The sequence below is a fragment of the Odocoileus virginianus genome, chromosome 22, assembly GCF_023699985.2.
Source record: "Odocoileus virginianus isolate 20LAN1187 ecotype Illinois chromosome 22, Ovbor_1.2, whole genome shotgun sequence".
Classification (NCBI taxonomy): domain Eukaryota; kingdom Metazoa; phylum Chordata; class Mammalia; order Artiodactyla; family Cervidae; genus Odocoileus; species Odocoileus virginianus.
Window position 1 is genome coordinate 50,405,712 of NC_069695.1, and position 15,633 is coordinate 50,421,344.

A 15,633-nucleotide genomic window follows, 5' to 3' on the forward strand; every position below is an offset into this window, starting at 1 on the left:
GATCCAGGCAGTTCAAACCCATGCTTAAGGATCAACTACTTTATAATCCCTCCAAGTGACTCTAGCATAGCATAAGTCACTCAGTCATGTCCGCCTCTTTGTGACCCCATGGACTGTAGCCTGTCCGCCCCCTCTTTCCATGGGATTTCCCATGCAAGAATACTGGAGTGGGTGGCCATTTCCTTCTCTAGCAAGCGACTCTAATGAGGCTAAATTCTGAGAAACAGTAGTCTAAGTCAAACATTGGGATGTCATTTGGTATGAGATAGAAAGCTACAGAAGGATATTATGAAGGACAGAAACAGGTAGAGCAAGGAAATTCTACTCAGCTAGTCAAAACGGAATCCCAAGGTCATTCCAAGATGCTTTGAAAATACAGATCACAGAATCAACTGTGCATCTTGAACCTCCAAAGAGTTGCCCTGATGCGACTAATTTCCAAAACAAAGAGACTTATTGGCCATAAGTCTATTCTTTGGCCACTAACTAATACCTCAAGGCATCCCCACCTTAGACATACAGATTTACATTCCACTTACAAGCAATACTGATATGAACCCAGAGAACATATTTAGGCTACACAACCAGGGGTAGCCTTTGGGACTCAATGAAGATGGCCTTGTTTTGTTGCTTTTTTTTTTTTTTTTTCTTTTCTTTAAAGCGCCCATTTGAAAACTGGCTGGGGGCTACCTCCACTTTATAATGACTCTATCCTCTTTAAAATCTCACTCATCGATGAGGCTGCAGTTGGGGGCAGGGACTGCATCATTCACCTTGTCTCCTCTTCTGGGAGGAGGGCTCCCACTTTATTCCAACTGGGTCAAAATTGAGGATTTGGAGGCCTTCAACAACTTGCAACAAATAAAAAAATCACGGGACAAGAGAGCAAAATCTTTGAAAAAACTGGCTCATGGAGAGATGAAAATTGTGTTGTACTAAGGATACAGATGATGACCATAAAAAGCCACCAACCCGTTGTTGGCAACTGTAAGTCGGGTGATGAGGAATCAGACACACATTCGAGGAGCTGAGGAAACCACCGATACTATCACAAAAATCCTGTTCCTGTCTAAACTGTCCTGGTTCAGCCACGGCCTCAGGAATCTACTGGAGACCCCGCGTTTGAGATTTCTATGTAATTAGGTGAGTTGTTTCCTTGAGTGTTCTATTCCACTTGTTTAGGACTTTTCGGTTTATACATCTAAAGGGTTATGGGGAGATGGAAGCATTTATTTACTACAAAGGGATCCATAATAAAAACACACCTATCACTTTGATTTATGTGACTTCCAGGCCACTAGGATGGAAACTGCTCCCTTCCTGTGAGTACCGTGAACCTCCCACGGGTGCCTTCGCAGCCACATCTGTTCAGCACAGGACACACTCCAAGCCCCAGAGAGTCATTTTTCAAAGTCAGTTATTCAGAGCACAGTAAACTTTAGAACAGATATTAATAATATGGAGTTCCCTTGCCTGTGGCCTGCCTACTAGAGAAACATCAATCACACGTTTTCCTTTCCTACCTAAGATTTTAAACCTTATGCATTTTACTGGTTTTCTAACTTTCCCATCCATGTGACTAGCAAATCAAATAATCTACCATCCCAGAACAAATGAGTGATCTAGTGATCTAGCTACTGCTACTTTTTCATTAACCACAAAATAGGCTTGATGGGTTATGAAAAAGCAAATTAGGAATTTTTGTGGAGGCAATATAGATTTTAGAACACTTTCTTGAAATATTGGCTGAATAAAAAGTTGATTATTAGTATGTCTCAAAAAAGGGCTTAGTTGCTCAGTCGCGTCTGACTCTTTGCGACCTCATGGACTCTAGCCCTCCAGACTCTTTTGTCCATGGGGATTGTCCAGGCAAGAATACTGGAGTGGGTTGCCATTTACTTTTCCACTCAAAAAAGTAATGTGTATTTAACTTTAATCAAATTACATTTATTGAGACAATTAACCAACTCTGTCTCTCTTCAGGACAAGTTAATAAGAGATACAATAAACCTCTTCCCAAATACCATTTATCCTTTTACTGGTTATAGAAAATCCAACACAAGTTCACATTTTAGACTCGGACACAAATCCAATTGATAAATTATTGAACTACATTATTGAAATGCAGTTTTGCAAAACACTGTATTTATCACTTCTATTCACCCAGATCTCACCTGTGCTGCATACAGACACAAGATTCCTGTCTGGGCAACTTGAGTTAGGATGAACATGTTCCTATGAGACACTGAGACAGACTGGGACCTGGGGCCCCTACTGCAGAGCTTGCACCTGGACAAACGTCTCTGTGAGCCACAGATGCAAAGAAATGAAGGGATGAGAAATGTTGGCGCGCACGCGCAGTTGGGGTAAATTAGGAACAAGATACAGAAAGGCCAAAAACCAGCAGCTGCTTCTGAGACGCCAGCAGCAGCAGCAGGGTCCCGTGCATGGTCTCTGCACCCAGCACCAGCAAGGGGTGGGCAGCCCACCAAGCCCCCCTCCAGTCCAACTCCCCGGTCCACCCCTACCCTCACCCCATTTAAGGAACCAGCCCGCCTGCTCAGGGAGCAGCAAGGACACTGTTACTGATTCTCGCCCCTCATGCCGCAGCTGAGTCCCAATCATGCCTCTCCTGAATTTCTCCTCTGTCCTCCTACCAATGCGATTGGTTAGAGTCCAAGAACCTGCCTTGGTAATTGTGACAGAGCAGCAGTTATAAAAATTAAGTTTACCAAATTCAACCCCTCATCACCAATGTCACAGAATTTCCAATAAAGGGGCCAAAAATTCATTAGGTCTCATTTCACATTTTATATTCGATCTGATTTGTTAGAAAGTTCTTCCTCATATTGACCTCAAGTCACTTAAACTTCAATCTTGCTTTTGAGTTCTATCACTTGGGATTAAACAGTGTATCTTATTTTTTAAGAGTATCACATTCTCTTATTTTCTTCCAGTTATTTATTTTTTTTTAAACTGTTCTTAACATGCCAAAGTTTTAAACCTTTCTGCAAAGTTTTAAACCGTTTCACTTCCATTTCATTCACCTAGGGGGAAAAACTTGCATTTTTAAAGACATGCTATTGGGAACCAAAAATATTTGATTTTCTCTTCACATTATGAGTAACTATTACAAACCACACATAAAAAATTGAGAACTATTCTCCAAAAAAAGTGGTTTGTCTAGTGTGGGTTTGTCAAGCCTAGGATAAAAGAGCAAAGCTTAAGGAGACTAGACTTTGTATCAGATGCTTGGGGAAAAAAAATACATGTGTAATAAAAATGTTGCAGGCATCTTTACCTGGAAATAAATGTAACTAAGTGTTCTCCCTGGAGATTAGGAGGGTTTTTTGTTTGGTTGGTTGTCTTTGGGCATTTGTGGGGATTTAGACAACCTAGGGACCTTTGTGTTACACCTGCACCCATTCCCCCTTCCTAAGCACCACCCTATCGGTCCTTCCATTAAAGGGCGGACTATTAGGGCTTCCCAGCTGATGCTAGTGGTAAGGAACCCACCTGACACTGCAGCGGAGATAAGAGACTCAGTTCAGTCCCTCAGCGGGAAGGTCGCCTGGAGGAGGAAATGGCAGTCCACTCCAGTATTCTTGCCTGGAGAATCCATGGACAGAGGAGGCTGGGGGGTCCGTTCCATGGGGTTGAGAAGAGTCGGACATGACTGAAGGGACTGAGCAGGTAGACGCTATTAAGAAGCGTGGCCACAGCAGAAGAAAACCACCCACGCAGTGACGCTCATCAACCTACTCCTTCACGGTGCCCCAGCTGTAAGCGGTGATCGCTGAGTTTCTCAGGGAAATTCATAGATAGTGCTAAAAACAAGACAACAGGCCATAAATGGAGACACTTACACGTAAGCCACACAGAGCCAAACCAAGACAGACTTAATTGCAGTTTGGCTCTCCAGGAAACAGAATGCTAAGCCAACCAATCAGGTGTCGGTTGATGAGCACTGGAAGGTGACCTGGCTGGGACACCGCAGTCACCCCTGAAGGAAAGTGACTTTGCAAAAACCAGCCTGCTCTTCTTGCAAAGTGTAGCTTCCCTGCTCCCGCTCCCCTCTGCCTGTAGAACTCTCATCTGTGCATCCCTCCGAGCTCCTTCTTATCTGCGGTGTTGGATGTGGCCTGATGTGAATGGGTTTTTACTCAAATAAATTGCTTAAATTTTTCACATGCCTCCGTTTATCTTTTAACACATAAAAAAATATATAAATATCAATATTCAATCGGTTCCTAATCCAGCAATCACAGCTATAGGCATTTAATTTTTAAACACAAAGAAACAGGTGTTTTGCAATAATTCATGTACTACTGCCAACAAGGTTCCCTGATCAATGCATCTTATCAAAGAAAGAAATTAAGTTAATCTGATGTGACTTGCTCATAGTGAACTCCGTCTGGACAGTGTTTCTTAGGTCTCCCATGCATGCAAACATCCTGCTCTTTGAATAAAATGCATAAAAAGCCTGCCAGACATCACTGTTAAACACACAAATCTCTGTTTTTCTAAATCAGACAATGTCCCATTTAAACATCAGAATGGCTTTGTCATGATGCTTCTTGAATTTTCTACATTTCAAATAATGACCTGCCTGATTCAGCAATTTCCAATTTTATTTGCAAATGCCTTTGTTAGAAGAGGAAATTTTAACCTAAAACTTGACTTTGTTGAAAAAAAAAATTTTATGTATCTGCATAAGAGTTTTATATTATTTCTTTATTAGCCAAAATAAATCAGCCGATATTTTTTCTCTCCATGTTTAAGATAGGAAGGATAGAATAATGATGCTCAGAAAAGTAAGAATTTCCTGAAGTCAAAGAACTAGTGAGTCACAGTGCCAAGTTCCAGTCTCTGTTTGGAGAAAAACAGTCCTCTTTTGGCTTTTATGTCTGTTCTTTTACACCTTTTTGTGTCTGTGAAAATAATTCAGGAGATAGAAATACAGTAGCAGTTCAAAAAGCCAGTACTTATCCTTTCACAATAAACCCTAATAGCAAAACCTTCCTCTTCTGATCTTTGTAAAATGAAAAACTAATGAGATAGATAAGTAAATGAATAAACTTGTGTTAGCATTTTGGCCTCTGCTCATTTCAGGGCATGACCTTCCTTACACCCTACAATTCTGTGCCAACACCTTCTATTTGCCTTGAAAAGAGAGTCCACCGCTTCTTCTCTGTCTTGTGTGCCTCCTTTCAGAAATCAGAACTGAGACAGCTCCTACACAAACAACCTCACTGGTATCTTTAGATGCTGTGCCCAGCTCATTATGGGGAAGTTAAATAACTGCACACTGGATTGAAAGGCAAGAGAAACACAACCGTCTTGAGAGATTTCTTGTCCAAAGACTTCTGCTGTGACATGAAGCTGACATTTCACTTAAGCTTTTGAAAACTACTCTCATAGAGGACAGCAAGGCAGGCTGGTTCTTCCTAATTTCTCCTTCCTTGGCGATAACACAGTTTTGGATAAATAGTCACATTTCCTTATGTTCCTTCACCAACTGCTGTTTGACTGCGTTCAGAGAATCACTGCAGTCAACTGTTTCTCATGTCTCTGCAGCTGTCAAACTTTGCAAGTATATAAGTTTCACTATGTATCACCTAGGATGCCTGGTTTTAAAAATTAGGAACTTTGGTGTCACAAGCAGAATTTATGGAATATTTAGATGCCCGAGAATCTGAATTATCAAGTGTATATTAATATCTTAGGGATTTTTGGTGTGGGTGTTGCATATTTGTATTTCGAGGAACATTGTTTTACTGTGTAAAAGTCAAATTTTCAAAAAGTTCCATCAGGATTTCCCCCTGATTCTCTACATTTATCCCGAGACGTGATGGAGCCAATGGCTAGAAATCAGACACCAAGAGCTTGCCTGCATCTCTTCTGCACATGTCACTCATGGTATCAGCTTGTCCATCTGGCTACATAGTTCAATCATTTTCCTAGAATAACACTCACTTCAGTGTCTCTATCCACCTGAAATGTTCAGTGACAGCTGGAATTTTCTATGCAGGATAGATATTTTTTACACAAGATTGCTCTGCCTTCTCCATAGTTTTCTTGATATAATATATATAGATAGATACATACATTCTTCATGGTTGAATCGCAAAACTTTTTCTTCATTCTACTGAGATAACTATATGGCTTTTATTCTTCAATTTGTTAATGCAGTATATCACATTGATTGACTTACATATATCAGAAAATGCTTGCATTTCTGGGATAGAATGACAAGTCTTAAAGATGAGTTTTTCCTTATGTTTTAAAAGAAGACTATGGCTGTTTCTTATAAAACTAAAGATAGTCTTGCCATATGACCCTATAATTGTATGCCCACATATTTAACTAACAAGTTTTAAAATTTTATATCTATAAAAACACAAAAAATATCCTACATGCCAAAAACTAGAAGCAACTAAGATATTCTTAAATAGGTGAATGGGTAAACAAACTTTGGTATATCCATACAATGGAATACTATTCAACAATAATAAGTGCTCTATCAAGCTACAAAACAGATGCATGAAATTGAACATTTCTAAGTGAAAGATTGAATTTTGAAAGATTATATAATAATTCCAATTGTTTGACATTCTGGAAAAGGTAAAACAGTAAAAAAAAAAAAAAAAAAAATCAGTGATTCCCAGGAGTTTGGGAAGGAGAACTGTGGATAGTTAAAACATAGACTCATACTTTTCCCTTCACTTTGATGATCATAGGGCTTTTGAGCCTTTCTCTTAAAATTAAGATAATTTTCTTGCTTCACTCAGCTGTTTCAGCATGCATAAATACTGATGACCACTGAGATAGAAGAACTACTAAAATACTAAGGTGAACATTTGAAATGATGCTTAATACTTCTGTTGAAAAAGAAATTATATTGAGCATTGTATGAAGTATGTAAAAAACAGTAACATATTTTGACACATCTGTGGGTATGTGTTTGTGTGTGGTTATGCATAATTCTTTTTGGGAAAATATCTTCTTTACTGAGAATAATCTAGTTTACAAAATTCAGGACAACAGTCATGACAATGTTTTACTAACATACAGAAACATGTGAAAGTAAAAGCACATTTACCTATTTTATATATTATGATTTCTCTAAATATTTTCATAAATTTTGTAAGAAATTTTGAGCCTTCTACCTTGGAATAGTTCTTTGAACTTCCATGATGTCCTTATAGCCATCTTACAAGCCCCCTTGTGGCTAAATTATTGCTGAGTTCCCTCTGGGCATGTATATTATAGGTTCTACCATAAATAACTTAAAAGATTTGCTAAAGTTGCTAAAGTACTTGCTGGTGTTATTATATATACTTTATTCATAACCAGAGTACCTTATTTTACTTGGTATCAGAGTATTAGAAAATGAATTACATTTACTTTTGTGAAATAGGATGTGAGTAAATCAAATGTCTATCATGTTTGAAGATGTTGACCTTCTTCATGTTATCATTTAGCTGTCTCATGTTTGTCTCTAATTTTATCTGAGACAGTTATCTAAGGACTCAACTCAGTTATTGCTATTTCTGTACATAGCTTATTTCCAATACTATAGGGGTGTGTGTGTATGTGTGTGTGTTAGTTTTGTTTATTTGCTTTCTTTACATTTTAGGACTGTCCACTGATATTTAGCAAGCGTTATACAGAGTTAATATTAAGAACTATTGGAAAAATCACCTGAATCAAGATATTTGAGGAACTACAATAGCAAATAATCAATCGGAAGCAACTGCCTAGAAAACAGATGGAAAGAGCAGAATAAAAGTGGATTCCCTTAGCAAGATTTACAGCATTATAAATGCCAGGTCTTCCCCTCCTCAGATTTCTGTGACCTTCTGGCATAGATGTTATAGAATGGAACTAAAGCATATTTTTCAGCTGGTCCCTAGATTGCTGCAAACTTGTTCTGATTGATGACATCTTCTGACTCATCTATGATCCTAAGGCCAAAGTTTTATCAGAGTCCATTAGCATGCCAAAGGCATATATACATATATATATGTATAGATCCTAAAATCTACAGAATGTTAGAGTCTAGTCTTATTATTCAGTTAGAGATGAAAGTATGGTGATTCAGATGGATGATAAACATCATCTCACTAGATGGGAGTCAAATATGGAAATTCCCAACTGAAAATCTGAGCTAGAGAATTACAATATCATTTATTTCAAAATGTAAATTTGCCCTAACTGTAGAAGTTAAAAATATCAGTATTTGAAAAATTAAATTGCACCATAGTAGCTGGCCTGTCAGAAAATGAGATTAAAACAATTCCTATTGTAGAGATCTGTCCAGAAAAAAAACATAAGAAAAAAGATGGTCTGGTAAAAATCGATACAAATTGTAGTTAAGCTAAATCTAATCAGTATCGATTGAATGAAAATTTGGAATTCATGGGTGTTCTAAAAAATCTGTTTTCTATTTTTAACTGAGTATTGAAACTTTAGGAGAGTAAGAAAGATATAAAATCAGCATTGATTTTTCTTTCCATGGCAAAGCTCAGACCTTTAAAAATACTCATTAAAATGTGACTTTTTAACTTCTTGTCTCTAATTGATTGCTCTGACAATTCTTATGACAGAAGTTGCTCCATTTTAAGTGCCAAATTTGGATTCAGCTTTTATTTTTATTCAGTATCCTCAGCATTTTTACAGGGGAATAAAAAGCCATTTGTTGGAATATGAGCTTGTAATTTCAGTTATTCTTGACACACAGTTTCCACATATTAAAACTGGTTATTTTCATCAAATAAAAATTCTGTTTTCTCATCATATGCTATTATTTAATTGAAAATAATTTGACATGCATTGCATAGATATATATTTAAACCACATCTTCTTTTCACTATGTAGTCTTTCTATATACTATTGTATCTAGAATGATAACATTTTTAAATTAGTAGATTAGACACAATTATTAACATAGATAAACTGTATCTTTGTATATTTAATGACACATATTTTTATCTAAGCATTTTGATTTCACCCATATAAGATAAAATGCTTTCAAGGGCAAAAAAAAAAATGGGTGTTAGATCAATTCAGTTGGCTCTTGTTCTTAGTAGAATTCCAGGTACCTGGAAGAAAATCTTGGTATGCTTAAATGTTAGGGCTTATTTAGTTAAATGTTAGAGGATGGAAAAAACAAGCTTTTTTACAAGAATTTCTAGTGGATTTACTCTATGTAATCCACATGCAGTTTTGAGCAAAAAAAGGAACAAAAGACGTTAGCAGTTGATAGGATTTTTTGTTTTTTCTTAGCTAGGGCAGATTTGCTTAATGTTAATCTTTTTCTCTGTTCTGCAGAAGTTTTAATGCAACCTGGAGGCAAATATAATCAAGAGCTAATGAAACAAATTTTAGGAATCCTACTTTACGTGTGTGTGCGTGTGTGCTTAGTCACATCCAACTCTTTGTGACCCTTTAGACTGTAAACCCCCAGGCTCCTCTGTCCCTGGGATTTCCCAGGCAAGAATACTGGAGTGGGTTGCCATTTCCTTCTTCAGGGGATCTTCCCGACCCAGGGATCAAACCTGGGTCTCTTATGTCTCCAGTTTGCAGGTGGATTCTTTACCCACTGAGCCACTGGGGAAGCCTTTACTTCCACGGAGCCATCCAAAACTCTGGGAGGAAACCCAAATAATATCTCTACGTAGTCCACTGTATTTGTAAACTGAAAAAAAAAAAAAAAAATTTAACTGCAATGAGTTAAGATCACTTCCTTTTATACATTCAAACCATTTTCCTACCATACTTCTATTTTGGCTGGCATTCCCTATCAACTTTGGGAAGAAATGTGGAGAAACTAAATTGGGATAGATTGAGTCTGTTGGGCTATATTTTTGTAGCTTTTTCAGTTATATTTGTGCTTAGTTCATTCTTGCTATAAATGGTGGTGTCTAGGGTCACTGCGGCCAAACACTACTTGGAGGTATATGTGGATGCGATGCCGCCATGGTCTGAAATTCTCCTGGGGGATGTCCTCAGGTCCCTTTTGATGGCGGCAGCGTGCACCACCGGCTTTGTCTACCTGGCACTTTGCACTTGAGCAGCTGCAGACACGCAGACGGAGACGGCTGCTGGGAGCGGGGTGGGGGGCGTGGGGTGGGACGGGAGGTGAGCCGAGGGACCGGGCAGGCAGGGGCCAGGGACTCAGCGACTGGCGCCTGCAGGCGCTTATACCTGGGAGCGGGGGTGGAGGGTGAGGGTGGGGGAGAAAACCGTGAAATTTGCCAGTGGGGTTCTTCCTGGGAACAGGGTTCACCCCACTGCGTGATCCACGCGGGCCGCCCGCTCTCCTTCCTGGTTCTGGGTCTCAGCTTCGCAACACTCCAGGAGCGCCGCCCGGAGAGCAGGAAAAGGTGCTGGCTCACTCGCTCTGCCTCCTTGGGGCGCGGGGCAGGAATCCCTGCCAGTTCTGTCCTCTGCGCTGCGTGGTGCTCCTGGGGGCAAGGGGACCACACTGGCAACCGGAAGCTGTTCTTCCTTCCTTTCTGTGCGGTTATTCCCAGGGCTTTTTGTTCCACTGTGTGGCTGAAGTTTCTCCAGTGGCCTCCTGAACTGCCTCGGAGGAGTTTTCCCTCGCTGCCAGCTGCTTAGCTGTTCATTTTTGCTGGAGAGACCAAGGCTGGAGTCTACTCTTTAAGCATCTCGATGACCTTGGGAAAAAAAACAAGGGGGAAATTTGAACACAAAGAAAAAAAAAATTCAAATGTTGAATTAAGAAGATAAGAATTTATCCTTTTAGGATCTATTTTTAAAATCCGTGTACTATAATATAACTTCCTGGTTGTTTCAGTGAGAGTTGCTTAGTCGTGTCCGGTTCTTCACAGACCCCATGGACTATACAGTCCATGGGATTCTCCAGGCCAGAAAACTGGAGTGGGTAGCCTTTCCCTTCTCCAGGGGATCTTCCCAAACCAGGGATCAAACCCAGGTCTCCCACATTGCGGACAGATTCTCTACCAGCTGAACCACAAGGGAAGCCCTGGTTGTTTCAGCTGATGGATTAAGTCAGCTTTCACTATGATAACTGCAGTGCTTGGAAAAATACAGCAGTCAGATGTAATTTCAGTTCACTTCCATTTTGTGTGTGGAAGCCCCAACTACCAATTCCAGCTTTGTGTTTAATCTGTGGGTAATAAACCAAAATTGGCCTAAGCATTTTCTTTTCCTGTAGTTCCCCAGTATACCCAGTACAACATGATTGTTTCATAAATCATCTCCAGTTATGGTTTTACCAGAAATAAAATACATTGCATCTAGCTATCTTTTAAAGATAATTTGATTGGTTCATTATCCTATATATACTACTTACCCAACCTGGCTTGTGAGTCAGAATACACTTCATCAACACCAGCAAAGTTTGCATAAACAAGAGGTTTATGAGTCTTAAGTGATAATTATTGCAATCTAATGAATTGCATAAATCACATATAATGAAAGCAAATAAACAAGTACACCGAGATGAGCATATTAATAACGTAAGTTTTTCAAAAGCAATGAATACTTTAATTCATATGGTATATTTGCAGACAGCAACAACTTGGATTTTATTTGTAAAATAATTAGCAGCTAATCTAAAGGGATATAACTGATCTACTGGCAATATTTTACACTGAAAAATAAAGATTAATCTTATCTTTGAAGGAAATTATTCTGATAATATCCCTTAATTTGAAAGTCAATATTAAGAGGGAGAAAATGAAGATTGATTTAAGTTCAGACTGATGAACCTAAATTTATTTCAAAATATGAATTATTATACCATGCTTCACAATTCCAAATAATGTGTGATATGCTATCATTTTTGGTGATCTGCTCATTCAAGTGCTAATTGGACGTAGCCCATTAGGCTCCTCTGTCCATGGGATTCTCCAGGCAAGAATACTGGAGTGGGTTACCATTTCTTTCTACACGGGATCTTCCAGCCCAGAGGACGAACCAGCATCTCCTGTGTCTCCTGCAGTGCAGGGGGATTCTTTACCACTGAGCCACCTAGGAAGCCCCACCAGGTAGCAAATCTAATTAGTAAAACCACTGTTTTCCTCAAGTAACATGCATACTTTCTAGGCTAATATATTTTATATAAGTATTTTATTTCTCTTGACTTTACTTAACCATCATCTTCCTGTCCACAATTCAGTTTGAAGCCAAAGTTTTTTCCAATCCAGTGAACTTCCCGTTTACATGTACATGTATGGCTGAGTTCCTTTGCTATTCACCTGAAACTACCGCAATATTGGCTAAACCCCAATACAAAATAAATAAATAAAGTTTGGGGGGGGGAGGAAAAAAAGTTAAATATTATATCATAGTAGCACTGTCTCATGTTTGAAATCTACATGTTTACTCATTGGTTAGTTTATGCAAAAACAATACACCATGCTCTGTGGTAAGTTTGGTATATTAAAATGACCAAGATAAAACCTTAATATCAAAGAGTTCCTAGCTGATTGTGAAAAAGAGTTATATTAAAAAAATAAGCACGATTTAATATAAATGTCATTTTTGTGATTTATGCCTAAGACTTAGTATTGAAGAAAGAGCCATACCCCAGCTAGGCCACTGAGATTTTATTCACTGAGAAGTTTCCCAAGTAAGCAAATTGGAAATTGTCAAGATCAGAGCTATAAATGAGCCTAGAACCATTTTAGAGATGAAACACACCACGCCCTACCACAGTACATGTACAGAGACAAATCTCCAACTGCAAACTTCAGGAACTGTGTGGCCACTCAGAAGTAACTCTGAATAGTACAGCAGGTGGCAAGAAGCCAACGCCTGCAAAAGAACTAGCATATGGACATCAAAGTTAAAAGGTGAGGGGTGATGACCTTTAAAAAATGTCACTGTTCATGGCTTCCCTTTTTTCAGCTAACCTACTTACAGAGGTGAACCAGTTAGATCTCAAGAACCAGGACATAATGAATATAGTTTAATATTTGGAATCCATGAAGAAATGTCATTTTATAATATTTTTGATAAGTATTTTTTACAATATAGACATAATTTCCAGGCAACAGATTATTGACTGCCATTTTATTCAAGAAAAAGGATAAAAATACAGACATGTCCTTATTATTTTCCCATAAGATAACAGTAGTTGCTTTCATTGATGAGTTTCACATGCATGGTATTTTTTTTAAATTTAACTTTTCCATGAGAAGAACTCAAGGGCTACTTCTCTCCAATGTGTTAAAATCAATGCCCATCACTGCAAGTCTATAAAACTAGTGTATTCCAGTAAATGCATAGAGTAAGTGTCAAAGGAACTGTGATACAACAGAAAAACAAAAGCCTGTACAATGGTCTTTGTCATAAGTTCTTGGCAGAGAGCTCCTAAAACCCTTGGAATGTCCTGACTGACAGGACTGTCTTTGTTATAATGAGTTCCTTCTGACCATCCCTGGGTTTATGCTGATGAGTGACTCTTGGGGCCCCCAGACAACTTCAGGATGGGGATTGGTCACCAAAGGAGGCAACCATGCCACCACAGAGACAAAAATATACAATAGGAACAAGACGGTCTCTTCAGCAAGCCGTGTTGGAAAAGGTGAGCTGTGCATGTGAATCAGTGAAGTTAGAACACAGACTTTCACCAGACACACACACAAACTCAGAATGGCGTAAAGACTTAAAGTGTAAACCGTTAAACTCCCGGAAGAGAACATAGGCAAACCTTCCCTGACGTGCTGATAAACCATACTAAGTTTCCTTAGGTCAGTCTCCCAAGCAATAGAAATGAAAACAAAAATAAACAAATGGGACCTAACCAACTCACAACCTTTTGCACAGCAAAGGAAACCGTGAACAAAATGAAAAGACAACTTACAGACTCTGAGAAAATATTTTCAAATGATGTGACCAACCAGGGCTTAATTTCCAAAATATACAAATAGCTGATACAATTCTACAACAACGAAACAAACAACTCAGTTGAAAAATAGGCAGAAGACCTAAACAGATACTTGTCCAAAAAAGAAATACAGACAATACGCATATGAAAAGATAGTCGGCGTCACGGATGATCAGGGAAATGCCAATCAGAACCCCTGAATTTAGGATTGGCCAGAGAGGAACATGGTAAACTAGTGACCCCATTTGTGACTGGCGTCTGAAGTGAGGAAAGTCTTGTGGTACTGAGTCCTTAGTATCAGAATTTAATTGAATTATAGGATATCCAGTGGGTATCAGAGAATTGAAGAATTGCTTGGAAAACTATAGAGAAACACACAAGAGAATTGGGATGTTGGAATAGACCAATAGAGGAGATTACCTTACTTAGAGAGAGAAAGTCCTTAATAATGGCAATGTGCATTTGGAAAAAAAATAATTAGTTTTTGCAGAATCAGAAATATTTCATACAGGTTCATCAGGAGCTTCACTGGGTGCAATTTGGAAGGTCATGCAAGAAAAAAAATGAAAGCAAAGATTATGGCTTTATCCCTACGTGTGGTGCAGAAGAAAAGGGAACCATTCAGTGAGCAGTTCAAGGTTTTCAAAATTCAGCATCATATACATTAAAGAAGTGCAGAATGGAAATGGAACATCAGAGGTGGCAGTGTCGGGGACACTCTGCTGCTGAAATAAAAATGATAGAGAGGAAATTCTTTTGCAACTGAAGTCCTAGGAATTTCAAAAGGAGAGTAAAACAAAGTTTTAGGGGAGAGGGAGCACAAACTCTAGGCATGGAGGCTTCTGAGGACACAAATTTTGCAAGTTTCAGCAACATCCCTCAATCAGAAATACCTGAATGTGATTCTCCAACTGAGTCAAGTGTGGAGACAAGACAATTCCACCGCTGGGGGAAGGAGCTCACAGATGCATGGAATTCCTGCAGAGAAAAGGACGAGTCAGTATGCTGACATGTTACTGTAAACAAGCTTTGGAGAGGTGCAGAGCCAGTATAACACACCGTGACTGAGGGTGATGGTGTGCGCTCAGTCTCTTAGTAATGTGTGAGTCTTTGCGACCTCGGGGACTGTAGCCCACCAGGTTCCTCTGTCCATAGGATTTCCCAGGCAAGAACACTGAAGTGGTTGCTCTTTACTTCTCCAGGGGATCTTCCTGACCCAGGGATGGATCCCATGTCTTTTGTGTCTCCTGCATTGGAAGGCAGATTCTTTACCCTGTGCAACCTGGGAAGTGAAGATTAAAAAAACATAATTTAAGGTTCCGATATCAAGAGATAGTAGAGACTATTGATCAATGAGACTTCATTCAAGACAGCATTATGGGACAAGAAATAGATAAAAGGTAGGCAAGAGTAGAAATTCATAATATACAGATTGGTCATTAAGAAAAAGACTAGGACATCATGAAAGAGCAGTCACCATGAACAATTCTCATTTTCAAGAAGACTGGACTATTTAAAATATTATTCCCTTAGAGTGAGCATTCTTGTTTTGATAACTGGTTGCCCTATATATGGCAATCAATACAATAAAATCTCTTAGTTGGAGATCTCTGCTGGTTGGGTTTTATATATGTGACCATTTTATGAGATTCTGAATATTAACAGGTTTCTGTTCTGACAAAAGTGAAACAAAAATCACAATTTGTCTTTTATTTTCTCTGTCTACATAGTCTTCCAGAAAAGACCCT